The sequence below is a fragment of the Lissotriton vulgaris genome, chromosome 4_1, assembly GCF_964263255.1.
Source record: "Lissotriton vulgaris chromosome 4_1, aLisVul1.2, whole genome shotgun sequence".
Taxonomy (NCBI): Eukaryota; Metazoa; Chordata; class Amphibia; order Caudata; family Salamandridae; genus Lissotriton; species Lissotriton vulgaris.
Window position 1 is genome coordinate 2,087,772,564 of NC_141691.1, and position 14,787 is coordinate 2,087,787,350.

The 14,787-nt window shown below is 43.5% G+C and overlaps 1 protein-coding gene across 1 annotated transcript in view; it reads right to left on the reverse strand.

Moving 5' to 3' along the window:
* The window catches only part of LOC147725092 (uromodulin-like), a 124,283-nt gene that overhangs the window by 92,225 nt on the left and 17,271 nt on the right, over positions 1 to 14,787 (reverse strand). The gene's annotated exons all lie outside the window — the stretch shown is intronic.

A 14,787-nucleotide genomic window follows, 5' to 3' on the forward strand; every position in this document is an offset into this window, starting at 1 on the left:
TCTTCAGGCCCATAACCCTTCCAATCCACCAAATAATACACCTGTCCTTGAACCTTCTTGGAATCCAGAATTTCCTTGACTTCATTTTCAACTCCAGACTCAAATTGGATAGGCTTTGATGGTAAGCTTTTTCATAGATTTGGGTGATGTCTTTTTTAGCAAGGAAACATGAAAAACAGGGTGAATTTTCCATTTAGCTGGTAGTTTCAAACGATAGGTTACAGGATTTATCTTTTTCTCGATTGGATATGGACCTATAAATCTATGTAGAGACTTTCTGTTCCCTTTTAACCTCAGATTTTTATTACTTAACCAAATATCATCACCTTCTTGTAATTTAGGCCATTGACTTCTCTTTTTGTCTGCATAAACCTTGTACTTCTTTTTAGCAAGTTCTACATTTTGGGAAGCAGCCTGATGAATCTTTTTCAAATGAGTTACTAAATCGCTTACTGCTGGAACAGAGATTTCGGTATGGATCACAGTAGAAATGGGATGCCTACCATAATTTAGATCAAATGGAGAGTAACCCGTAGAAACATTTCTAATAATATGAAATTTATAATGCGCTCAGCTTACCCAGGGGCGTCCCGGCGCAACAGACCAGAAGGGGAGACTCAGCTAATCACTACTGTGGAAACAAGTGGGTCTTAAGAAGTTTCCTAAATGGTAGGATCTTGGGCTCTGAGCGAATCCTGTGGGGCAGAGAGTTCCAAAGAGACGCCACCTGCACCGAGAAACGCCTGCCCCCAGAACGAGCTTTTCTTACTCTCGCTGACTGCAAAAGGTGTTTTTGGTCCGAGCGCAGCAGACGTGGAGGTTTATAGGGACGGGCCATATTAGCAAGGATAGGGGGGCCTTTGCCATGTAAAATTTTATGGGCTGTACATAGCGCTTTAAATTTCACCCGCTCCTTCACGGGGAGCCAGTGAAGCGCTCTGAGGGCAGGAGCAGCAGACTGCCTTCTGGGAACATCCATAAGGATTCTCGCAGCTGTGTTTTGCACCTGTTGGAGGGTTTTGAAGGTCGCTTCGGGGGCACCGAGAAACAGCGCATTCCCATAATCGAGCCTCGATAGAATTAGGCCACGTATCAACAGCTTCCTTGCTGGATCAGGAAGCAAAGGTAGCACCTTTCGGGCTGATTTCAGTAAGCCAAAGCAAACCCCTGCGGTCTTCCTGGCATGAGTCCTGAAGGACAGATCTTCTTCCAACCATACTCCCAAGGACTTGATCTCCTTCTTGGGGGATGGTGGGTCACCAAGAGACCGGGGCCAACAGGTCGCAATAATGGAGGGACTGGGATTGCCCAGGAGCATCAGCTCGGTTTTACCTCCATTGAGCTTTAAGGCAGAGATAGACATCCAACGATAAACATTGGCGAGGCAGTCGTGTAAAACCTCAGGTTGTTCCGCCAGCTGAGTGAGGCCGACCACCAGCTGAGTATCATCAGCATAGCTGATGATCTTCACCCCCGAGGGGGCGACCACTCTTTCAAGTGGAGTCATATATATATTAAATAGAGTAGGGCTCAGCGATGAGCCCTGCGGGACTCCACATTGAAGAGGGATTAGGGCAGATTGCTCTGACCCTTCCCAGACTTGGTAGAAACGGTCAGAGAGAAAAGATCCCAACCATTTCAGGGCCGTCCCTGAGACACCTACCTCTGACAGACGTTGGAGGAGCACTTGGTGACTCACAGTGTCAAAGGCAGCACTCAAGTCCAGGAGGATCACTGCCACTGACCCTCCTGTATCTAGAGTGCTCCTTGCCTCCTCCACTACTGCCAGCAAGGCAGTGTCTGTTCTAGCATTGTTGTGTGCAAATTCAGCCGCCCAGAGGTAATCTGACCAATCACCATCCTGTTGCAAAAGGAAAAACCTGAGATACTGCTCTAATTCTTGGTTTACCCTCTCTGTCTGACTGTCCATCTCGGGATGTTAACTGGTGGAATAACGAGCCGCAATTCCTAAACTCATCAGAAAGGCCTTCCAAAAATGAGTCAAGAATTGAGAACCTCGGTCTGAGATGATCACCCTTGAAATACCGTGAATTTTGACTATGTGTTTACTGAAATGATTGGCTAGCTGCTTAGCAGTTGGGACCCCTTTTAAGGCCCAAAAATGTGCCATTATGGAAAATGTATCCACCACCACCCAAATCGTATTATACCTTTGGCTGGAAGGCAAATCAACTATTAAATCTGACGTGATAGTATACCAGGGACCTGGAGGGGTGGGCAAGGGCTGTAACAACCCTTTCGGGGTCTGTTGTTGACCTATTTTCCCTGTGCGCAGACCAGACTTCACAGGTCTTCACATAATTCTCAATATCTCTTCCCATTTGAGGCCACCAATAGTGTCTCTTGACTAGTCTTAGATTCACCTCTATGTCCGGCTAAGAGGTTGTCATGGCAATCGTGCAGTATGTGATGTTGTAATTCTTTAGTGGGTATGTACAGGGCTCCTTTGTGATAAGGGAGTTGGTTTTGAATTTCTCTGTTGGGTACTTCCTTGACCCACTTCTGCATATCCTCTGGGCTCATGGTGTGGACAATCTGTTCCTTCACCGTGACGGGTGTAGTGGTACAAATGATTCTTTAATCTGGTATTATTGTCTGACTTTCTCCTCGAGGCTTGTTGATGTTCCTTCCCAACCTGGACAAGGCATCTGCTTTTCCATTCTGAGCCCCAGGTCGGTAGGTGATAACGAAATCATACTCCGAAAAATACAGTGACCACCTGAGTTGCCTGGGCATTAGAGTTTTGGCTGATTTCCAAAAATGTAAATTCCGATGATCGGTAAAGACTGTTACCTGATGCCTAGCTCCCATAAGATAATGTTGCCACTCCTTGAATGCATCTTTAATTGCTAGTAACTCCTTTTCAGTTATCGTGTAGTTCACTTCTGCTGGTGTTAACTTCCTGATCTGTAGGCAACTGGATGTAGTTGTCCTGTTTCCTTGTGTCTTTGGGATAATACTCCACCAATAGCTTGGTCCGTAGTATCAGTTTCTACATAAAATGGTTCTGATGGATCCGCATGCAGAAGTACTGGAGACGAGGTGAAACCTTTCTTCAACAATTTAAAGGCTTCTTCAGCTTCTTCTGTCCATTTGAAATAAATCCCTTTCCTCACAATTTTGTGAGAGATAGTATCTTCCATGAAAATTCACTGATAAACCTCCTATAAAAATTGGTGACGCCAATAAAACTCTGCACCTCTTTCACACTTGCAGCGTAATTCCAGTCAATTACTGCCTTGATCTTTTTCTTGTCTATGTTCATTTCAGTTGGTGAAAGAACGAATCCCATAAATTCGACCTTGGAGACATTAAACACACACTTTTCCAATTTCACAAATAGTCTATTCTCTCTGAGCCTTTGCAAAATTCTTCTCACTTTTTCTAGGTCCATGCATTTGTCACTAGAGTAAATTAGAATGTCGTCAATATATACTATTGCACATTGGTCGATGTATTCTCTGAGGACATCATTGATAAAATGCTGAACAGCCGCTGGGGAATTACACAGACCATATGGCATGACTTGGTATTCATATAACCCAAACCTTGTTCTGAAGGCGGTCTTACACATGTCACCCTCTCTCATTCTGATCAAATGGTAGGCTCCTCTTAGGTCTAATTTAGTATAGATTTGAGCTCCCTTGACTTGCTATAATAAGTCTGAGATGAGGGGGAGTGGGTAACGGTTCTTCTTCATGATTTTATTTATGGCACGATAATCTATGCAGGTTCTTAGATCTCCTTCCTTCTATGTTACGAAAAACAAGCACGGGAACACCAAAGCTGTTCACCAAGTACTTATCCAAATATTCCTTCAGGTGCTGATGTTTTTTCTGTTAATGCATAGACTCGGCTGCATGGCAGATTGGCACCAGGCTCCAAGTCAATTTTACAGTCGTATGCTTGGTGGAGGTGCAATTGTTCGGCTTCTTTCTCATCGAAGATATCTGAAAAATCTTGGTATTCCAGAGGAATTTCCTGGGAGTTTATTATGCACACTGATGCCCCGGTCATGCATAAGGATTGCGCAGGATTAATCTCGCAACACTTCTCATTTTCTCCAAAACAATTCTCCTTACAGTGAGTAGAGTCCAAAGTTATTGTTCTGTACTCCAATTGATGGTAGGGTTGTGCCCCGTTAACCATGGTAATCCTAGATTCCGCTGAAATTGTGGTGGGTCAATTGAATTGAATTGGATTATCTCCTCATGGCCATCAATTGAAATCATTTGTATCGGTTCAGTATGGCTGACAATTGGTTCGGACGAGAGGTTAGTACCATCAACTGCTTGCACATGTCCACTCTTATCCTTTTCTATAGCTCTCAATCCAATCTTAGCGGCAAATTTAAATCACAAAAGTTCCCGGTAGCTCCGGAGTCAATCATCACGGAAACTTCAGTCAAGGTGATTTGTCGAAATTTGATTATCACGGATATAATTAAGTGGGGTGAAGAGGACTGCAAGGTATTCGCCAACCGGTGTTCTTTTTGAGTTGATTTTAGATCAGCATCCACCTGTCCAACTCCTCCTACAGGTGGTACTGCAAGTTTTCCTTTGGTTTAAATGATGTCTTGGGTTTCTTTGGACAATTTCTTATGAAATGTCAGTTGGAGGCACAATACATACACAGATTTCCAGCTCTTCTTTTCTCTTTTTCCTCTTTGGTTAACAGACCCCTGATCGTTCTAATCTGCATCGGCTCTGGATTGGATGGTTCATCTCCGGTTCAATTACTCTCACTTCTTGCTCTAACAAATCTTGGTATAACTGCTTTAAAATGTTTTCTTTTTTCGCCTCTTTTTCTCCTTGGCCTAAATCGATTTCTAATATCAAATCCACTAATTCGGAAATGTCAGTAGGTCTGTTAAGTATTTGGGCTAGGAAATCCTTGAGTTCGTCACGCAGTCTACGATAAAACACTGCAGCCCTCTTACTCCCCGGCCAATTTGTTTCAACTACCAGTTTGTTGAACTGGGCCAAGTAGGCCACTAAATCACGATTACCTTGACGCAGTTTCAGTAACTCATTGTTGACGGCTTGAGAGATTCTCCGTCTGTCAAAAATTCACAGAAACTCTTTTTTGAACTCATCATAACTATGGAAAATGGGGTCATCTCTGGAAATCAATGGCATTGACCATGACACTGCGTCACTGCTCAGATATGATAAAGCAAACGCCACTCTGGACTACACATCGGGGAAAATGGAAGGACGGCACATAAAGTGAAGTGAGTATTAAGTCAACAATATCTGTGCCTTTTGGGGGTCCCCCCTAAATCGTTTGGGAGGCGCTAAAGGAATAACTGGGGATAAGGAATTAATTACTTGTGTAGTTAGTCTATTGGAACCTTCAGCTAGGGTATTCACATTTTCCTTTCCTGAACCTAGTGGTTGTCCTACTCTCTGAGCTAACTCAGCGGTTTCTTTCCTGGAATTCATCATCTTTTGTCTAAGACTCCAATTATATTCTCTAACTGCTACCAATTCCTTTTGAAAAGCCTCTAAGACTGAAAGTTAATGCCCTCAGCCATTCTGTGCGGGTGCAAATATTAAACGTGTGCACTTCACTCTGGCAAAGGTCTAAGTGAAACTCTTACCGCCAAGACTTGCACAGGAACATAGTCGCTAGTTTCCAACTCCTTTAAAGGGATGTCCCAGAGTTCGTTATAAAACGTGACCTTTTGGAACCCCTCAGGGGGAAGGGGGAGTGGATAAAATAAGAAATAAAAGAAGAGACCGCACTAAAATTGTTCTACTGCTTCTCTTGCTTAGTCCGTGCTGCAGACATAAACTTCGGACAAACCTTGAATAATATTAAAGAAATAACATTAACATATTTCCTGATCTACACTACTCTCTATCTCTTATCTTATCTATTTATACCTTATGTTCCAGATAACTTGCTTCTCTTCTTCCTTTTATTATTCGCTCTCTCTCTAGTCTTTCTCATTTCTTCTTGAATGATGACAGCTGTTTAACAAATAATAATTACTTCAGGGTTACCTTCAATTTGCCCTTTTGAATAATCTTATTACTAGTACTCTTACCATGTAGTTTGCTAGTAGACCTTTCCTCAATTTATATTCTTTTTAAATAGGTCTGAAAGTATAAGATTTTTTAACACTAAACCAATTACTAGGATTAAGTGAGCCTAATAAATTATCCTAATTACCTATTTAAATCTTTACTATGCGGGCTAACTAATCTAATCTAAATACCTTAATGTACCTGACTTATGTGCTGTGTCCTTAACTTGGAATTTTCTAACAATTATGCTTTTTTCTTTCTTTCTTCTTTAGGGTATTCAAGAATTGACTTTTCTCAGGTAAGTATTCTTCTTCAAGAAAGTCTCTTCCTTTTTAATCTTTTATGGCGTTGAAATTCAATTATCATTGTCATTTGTCTTTGGAAATAGAATCAATTCACTTATCTCAATTTATTTTCTTCTCCTGAGGGTCAGCTGCCGGTGGAGGCCTCAAGTTGAAGATGCTGCTCAGAAGAACACATTTCCTACAACAGGTACACTGAGTTTTCTCAAGAAATTCTCCTTCTACTCGCGCTCTCTCTATATGCGCAAAAAAGGAGAAGGTCGAAATACCGCTTTCCCCCAGAAACGAAGAAATTTGCCTCAGAGCTCATATAACGTTTGCCCGACCAATTCTTTAGTGAAGTGCGCATTAGTTTGTGCTCGCGCGCATCACCGTAGCTCAAACACCTGTGAGAGACATAACAACTAGACCGTCACTTTATCGGTTGCCATCTTGGAATTCTGCCGATGAGTCAGAGACCTCCAAGCATTGTTCAAGGAACCTTTTCTCTTGTTAAACCAGCGCATTTTGCATTTGAAGGTTGAGGTAGCATTAACTGTCAGTTTAGGAGTTCTGACATTTCCCCAAGGACGCAGTATCTGACAGGGGAATCAACTTCAACTCAATTCAAAGGTTATTGTGTGGATTACTTAAAACTAAGACAATATAAAACATTTAAAACAAATATTAGGCTAAGAAAAAAGGAGAATGATGGGTCCGTGCAGTGGCTTGCACTTGGTGCCCAAACGTAACATTCCAGGTATGCAGACAGTTTTAATTTAATTTAAGGTGTTTGACTATTTAAAAACTGTTATAAGAAAGCTAGTTAAAAAATTGTTATGCAAGAAGTAAAACAAAATGTTTTTATATCAACCACAAAGTAAGGTGAATGCATGACAGACATTAAAACTCAAGTGCAAGGAGGTCAAACAATACTATGCCTAATGTCCGAGGTGCAAGAAATAAGATGTGTCAATCCACAATCATCTCTTTGCTTACTTGTGTGTTTTTAACAAGGTCCTGCACAGCTTTAAAAAATTTGCCTATTCTTGCCAATTGAAGGGGAACCATGGTACTAAAAATCCAGTTCATTGCATTGTTGCATGTTCTTATACCATGGGTTAATAAAAGTGGCTTTAATAATTTTCGTTCGGGCTCGAGCAACACCGGACAACTGCAAAGTAAATGTAAAAAGGTTTCGGATTTGTAGCCACAAAGTATACACTTGAGTATCTTGGAAAGCATTGGCCAGTTGGGGTTGAAGTCTTTAATGTGTAAAGCCAACATCCTTACTGCCAGAATTTGGGTCAAGCAGGCTTTTCCGATTGTGCAATTGAGATATGATTGAGCCTGAAGACCGACTTGGCTGTCGTTATTGTATGATAGTGCCAGGGCCCTTAGTGGCAAGGTGGACTTAATATTTTCTAGGTCTGCAGACTTTGAGAGGAAGTTGATCTGTTTTTTTAATATGCTTTGTACTGCAGTATTCGTAAGTAGTGGGGTGTTCAAGTCGATGAGAAGGGTGGCTGCCGGCGTTGTTAGGTAGATAGACCACGGTTTATTATTGTTTTTGAATATATTTTGCAAAATAAATTTCAGGGTGCCTGATGCATCTGTAGAAGTACTTTAGAAAGGACCCCATACTGGACCATGCAATACCCTCCAGGCCAAATTCAAGTCTCACCAGGGATCCCCTAATGTAATATGGATTTTGAACATTCTTTTTTTAGACTTTTAGGTTTAGTTTTTCGATGGTTTTAATGAGTTGGCCTGGGAAGGCCTCATTGCCATACGTGAGTTCAGATGGTAATACGGCCCTGAGCACTTTTCTGATTGGGGCTGAAGTGGGATTTTCAAGGTCTGTTTGTAATTGGCAGAGTCTAGTTGTTATCAATGCCGCCTTATCCTTTAAGTGGCACTTGTGTGCTGTAAATGCACCATTTGCAGAGACCCATGTACCCAAGTGGTTGTAGGATTTGGCTCCTGAGATTTTTAAGGGACCCAGAGACCAGTTGCTACTTACGTGTTTTTGCGTCCTTCCGAAGGATAACACCTTTGTTTTGGAGGCATTTATTATCATTTTGTTTGCTATGTTGTATTGGTGCAGAGAGTTTAATGCTCTCTGTGGTCCTATTTTTGAATTGTTTAACAGAACTATGTCATCCGTGTACTGTAATATTGTGATCTTAGTTTTGAGGGATTGGGTTAGCGTTGTTGAGAGCCCTGGACATGTCTGCCATTAATTCATTAAACAACATTGGTGCAAGGACGCACCCTTGCTTTCAAATTCATACCTGCAGTCAAAGTGGAAGGAGTGTTAAGTAACTTACAAGTTTTCCACCCCACTACCATCCACAAACTAATGGACTTGTTGAAAGATTGAACAAGACCCTCAAAGACTTAATCAAGGGCCTGCCTAAGAACTCAAGGCATAAGTGGGACACCCTCTTGCTAGACCATCTTTTTGCTTACAGAGAGGTACCACATGACAGGATTTAGACCCTTTGAGTTTTTGTATGGTCATTCTGTAAGGAGGCCTCTCAGTCTGGTGACAATGAGTGGGAGCAAGCTCCCTGGAAACCTCCCCATGATGAAGTTAGCTACATGCTGGCCTTCTTGAGCCAGATGGCAAAGGTAAGGAAAAAAGCTTCTGACAACTTGGAGGCCAGCCAGGAAATATTGAAGCAGTGGCATGAACAAGTGGCTATGCCTGTGCAATTTCAGCCTGGGTAGAAAATATGGAGATGGGACCCGTGGAGCTCTGGGCCCTCAAGACCATTAGACTTGGCCCTATGAGAATTTTTGAGAGAAAGGTGGAGTCCACCCACCTGGTGGACCTCAAGACCCCCAAGCACCCAAGAGGGTGCTCCATATCAACCACCTAAACCAATACATTGAGAGCTCTGAGGTCCCCATGTCACTGGTGCACAGATATAGGAGAGGAAAAGAATAGCCTCTAAAGAGAAGGGTGGGTCAGTGGAAGGTCAATCCAATCAAACTAGTATTTGTAAGGCTTGGCAAATCTCCTGTGAGAGTCTCAGAATGCTGAATTGTAGGCACAGGGAGATTTTGTGATTTGCTAGATTCACAGGACGTTGCTGCCAATGCCACAATTTCAAAAAGGCTCTACCAGCTCCACAATCTGTAGCTCAGGTCATTATGCCACATCCTATCCAAAAAACATTTCCTCTACCCTAACTTCAGAATAGCAGATGGACTGTCACCAGGTACTGGGGCAGTTCTCTTCCATCTTTCCCTTACTCCCAGGATTACCTATCTGTTTATCCATGATGTGGACACATGAGACAGCCTCCCTGTCAAGAAAAAAATTCTATAGGTTGTCTGACAAAGTGAGGGCCAGCATCAAACATGAGGTTTCTAAAGTACTTGAGTTGGGGGGGAGGGGGGTTGAATCCTTCAGTAGCCCATGGTCCAGCCCTGTGGTGCTGATACCAAAGGTTGCCCTCCTGTGCATTACACCTAAACTCAGATTCTGCTCAATTCAGCCCATCCCCCGGCTGATGAGCTAATTGGTAGTTTAGGGAGGGTCTTCGCAGTTCCTGAGTTTATTTGATCTTAGGTCAGGGTACTGGCAGATTGTCCTAACTGCAGAATCCAAAGAGAGATCAGCCTTCTGCACTCCAGAGGGCCACTACAAAATAAGAGTGATACATTTGGTTTAAAGATTGCCCCTGCTACCTTTCAGAGACTGACAAAACAGGTTTTGGCTGCTATGAAGGCCTTCAGTGCTGCCTTGGTGGTTGACATAGCTGTCTTCAGCAGCAGCTGGAAAGACCACCTCTTCACCTGCAGAAAGTGCTTCAGGCCCTGCAGAAGGCTGGCCTGACTATCAAGGCCAGCAGATGCCACATAGGGTAGGGTTCTGGGATGTACTTAGGACACCAGCGGCCATTTTACATAAGTGCCCAGGGAGTCCAACAGGCGTTTGCACTGGCTTTCCTACCCCCGGGGCACTTTGTAATTACAGAAGGTGCCGCAGATGCTTGTGCGTCCCCTTCTGCTAACTTGCCCACTATTGTAATTCTCACTGACATCAAAGACTTCCCATTAACGCACAACGGAGTCTTGACTTTGCTTGCTGCAAGTCTTGCCCTGTCAAGTGGTGCCAATGCAGCCCTGGACTTTTGGAAGTCAGAATAAAGTGCTGCAACAAACAGAACCCATGCATCGACTCCCTTGTGCCAATCGAAACGAGTGCATCACTCTCTACACCAACGCATTCTGCTGCTACATGGGCTGGGAACACACCATCGGAGACTGCCGCCCTCGATATCGATGCATTGCTGCTGCTGCAGCTAGGACCATGGACACCGCAGAACTGACTGTCTTATGCATCACCTCCAGGTTCCGATGCATATCTGACTTTGTGCAGCTTGGTTTTGAAGCATTGCCCTCAAGCTTGTGCTTAAACGACGACGTATCGCCTGTTTCCTTCTCACAGTTCAGCTCCATCAACACCTCTTCTAAGCTATTTTTTTGCAGTCCAATGCTGGGCCCTGTATCTGACCCACGCTCCATCATGGTCAACCTGAACTTTTGGATTTACCTCAGTTTAGTGTAACTAGATAGTCCCGGTTGGTGTATCAAGATTTTAAGCACTACATTTTCATTTAATGTTTAAGAATGCATAACCTTGTATATACATATAGAAATGTTGTCTTTTTTAGTTCAGAAAATATAATAAAACTGCACAAATACTTGATACATTGCCTCTTAAGTAACCTACCCTGACTAGGATTGTGGTTCCTACTTGGAAAGGGTGTATACCTCTGCCCCCAGACACCAAATTTCTAACAACAATCCTACTTTACTGTAAGTATTTTGGGCTACTAAAACCACATATTTGAATGTATTTAGCTTTCAATCAATGTCTTAGAACATTACCTGTACATAAAGACTTTTCTAGAAAATATGTTTTCGCCTGAATTCCCTTGTTTTGTCATCACCTCCCTGTTCTTTCTGACCACTATAAAGGAACATTTTGATAAGTGCTAGGCCTGGAGTTTTGGGGTGAGGGATTTTGAGGAAAGACAACCATGATGTCAGTTTGGTGTGTCTTCTTGAATTCTGACTCTCACCCCATCATGTATTGTGGCACTTGAAAAAATATGTCATTTGGGGAGGCTGCGATACTGCAAGGGGGTTTCCCTTAGTGTTCAGTAAGGGGAAATTGGGAGCCTCATGTCACCTACTGTGTGCACATCTATTTCAGGCATTAAGGCCACTATTTCGCCCTCTCATCCACCCAGTACGCAACTTCTGAATGCCTTTGGGTAGCAACATGTCACCACAGGCACTTCTTATTGACATGCAGGTGGTCAACATTGAGCCACTCAAGTTTGAGCAGAAGGTTGATGGTGAGGAACACAACTTCAAGATTCACAGGCATATCAAGAGATACCAAGATTTCTAGTTCAATATCAAGGCACCTATTAATTTTGAGGGATATTTGACATTGGAGGACTTCCATATCCCAGACTCTCTACTTTTTCTCATGAACTGATGTTTCGTGCATACAAAAGTCCAGGAACAGTGTTGCTCATTTGTGGTTTTCTGTGGCAAAGCTTTCAGATGTGACTGTAACATTCTTGTTGCCGGGAGAAAGTTTAACCTAAAAATGATGCTGCTCCAACCTCTCCACATTTAATTTAATTTAATTTAATAACAATTTCTAAAGCGCCTGGTGACCCAAGGGCATCCCCGCGCTATAAGATTTGTGGAGTACAGCCTCCTCAATATGAGTTTTCAGTACCGGTTGCTTGACCTCACCAGCATGATGTCAGGAATGAGGAGAAGTGTCATCAATAGTCAATAAGAGTCCTGGGAAGGATGGGGAAGAAGGACTAAAATAATATAATATAGTCCAGGTGGAAGACAACAAAATAGATATTCCCTTCTGTGTTATGTCCACTTTCCCTTAATAGAAGTTTAGAAACTGTACTATATGCTATCCCTAGTTCAATTGATTTTGTTCTGAAAGTAGAAGACTGAATGGTGTCCCCCAACTTTCAGGATGTGTACAACAGATACCTGAACCTAAATGTAGGCTCAATCTATGACACTTCTCCTATTTGGACTGATATATGCCCCCAGGGTCTTCACCAAGGGGATGGTGATGGCACATCTACATTCAGTTATCTATTAACCAGGGTGATTGGTTGCTCATAGGGAGCATGCAGTAGTTGATGTTAGACCATCTGTAGGCCAATGTATTTCTGTTGTTTGGCTTAGGCTTTTACGTCAACCTGCCCAAGTGTCACCTACTGACTTCTAAGCAATGCCTGTTCATAAGGGCTGTACCAGACATAACACCCTCTGATAATCCTTCTTTCTTAGAGGATAAGGGGGATTGTGGATATGATCCGGATGTTTTTGAGGGACCAAATGTCCCAGCCCTGGTTCATTTTCATATGCTAGGTATGCTGACTTCCTGCATTCTACTGGTAACCCAAGCGTGCTGGCACATTATGGTTTTCCAGTGGGGCTTCTGTCTGTAGTTGTTCCAACATGAGTTACTATAACAAACACCATAGGGGTCTCCTAAGACACTGTTTCAGTTTTTTTCCAGTGGTTGGCAAAGGAGAACTCGCCCATCACCGGCAGTCACCATAGCAGTGATGGTTGCCTCCATCTTAGGGTAGAGTGAGCGCCAGGGGATTAGAGGCTGCCTACCAATCACAAGTGATTCATCCAGATGTTGAGAGACCACAAAAAGGCAATGTGTTCTAACAATAAACATGGAGGTGTGGAGTCCTGTCTTCCCTACCGGGAAGCTTTGAGTCTCCTGTCCTGAGTGAAGATGGATGCACCTGGCTGGTCATCAACCATATGGCAGGCTTCCTGAAAATGAGAACTGGCAGCCTGAGTCGGTGTCATCTTGCAGACCATGTGTGATGTGTATAACAGTAGGTGGTTCAAGACATCTTATCCCATCCTTGCACATTGCCCACAGGTCTGTGCCTTCAATACATTTACTATTACAGGGACCCTTGTGGGACACGTTAGGTTTGATGTTGGTTTTTCTACTCCCTTATGCATTTTTCCTCATACTTTGAGTCATTGAATGTTGAGGAAGCAGCTGCAGGACTGGGTCCAAGGTAGTCTGATCACTCCGGACTGGTCAAAGAAGGTGTGCAGACCCCTGAGACTCTCTCTCTGTATCCCCTGCTCTAGTAGTATTTCAGAGCTGACCTCCTCTCTCATTCATCCAGGCAGCTCACCATTATCCAGAGCCTCCACCTTCATGCATGGAGAAAGATCAGTGACTGATCAGGGACTGTTGAACAGATTTAATCTTTGCTGGAGGTTATTGACCTTATTATTCCAGCTTGGAGACAGTGACTTTTTAAGCACCAGCGTGGGGATTCCAATCCACCATTCCTCCAGCCATTTCACGTCGGTTCTTCCGAAGTAAAAAGGCCAGCGGGAAAGCTTTTTTTGGGTTCCCTAGCAGGGACCCTGTCCCCCGTGGCCCTCCGCTATGGGACCTGGGGGGCATCGTGTGGCAGGTAGCGCATGGTGCCTGCCAAGGGATGCAGGGATGCTTGAACACATGCCTCTTTGCACTGGGGCTTGTGCCGCTGCCCTTTTCCAGGCTACAGAATAAGTCTCAATAAAAATAGGCATGTTTCTGACCACCATGGAGGGCGGAACCACCGACTACCTGTTGGTCGGTCCAGTTCCCGCAATAATGGGGTTTGGATACTCATCCGACCGCCATCATAATAGGCCCCATGTTCTTAGTGGCTGTCCTATTGGCCAAGGGGGGCATTCTGCATCACTACCTGTTACTTACTGTCACTCAAACAAGCTATTTCTGAGCACTAAGGTAACTACTGAATTTTGGGCCGTTCACCACACATTCTAAATTTTTCAATCACTGCATCCCACGGAAGAGGAGGAGAGGTTACATCTTTGTAGCGTGGTCAGTTTTGGACAGGATGAAAACATTTAGATAAAAAAAATAGCTCTTTGTCTTTTATGTGGCCAACTAGAACAACAAGGCTTTCTAAAAGAGTAGCCTATTACCATGGGATGTCCTCTGCATTGCAATAAAAGGATCCACCAGAAGGAATTGAGGCTCATTCCAACAGAGCAAAGACGTCTACCCTAGCGATGCCACAGGAGTGCCCATAGCAGATAAATGTTGCGTGGTGACCAGACCTTCCCTTCACATGCACATTCACAAAGCATTTTTGCTTGGATCGGATAGTGAGAATGGATGAGCATTTTGCATGTTCAATGCATCAGGATTTCTTGATATTACTACTCTTTCAGACCTACCGCCTAGGATTGGGTGCTGCTAAGGTATCTATTGAGAAGGTGAGCAATCTGCGGGTAGAAGTATCCATCAGAATATAAAGAAGCTTACCTATGGTACCAACAATTCTGGTGGATATTCTACCTGCAGATTCCTCACCAATCCCACCCTC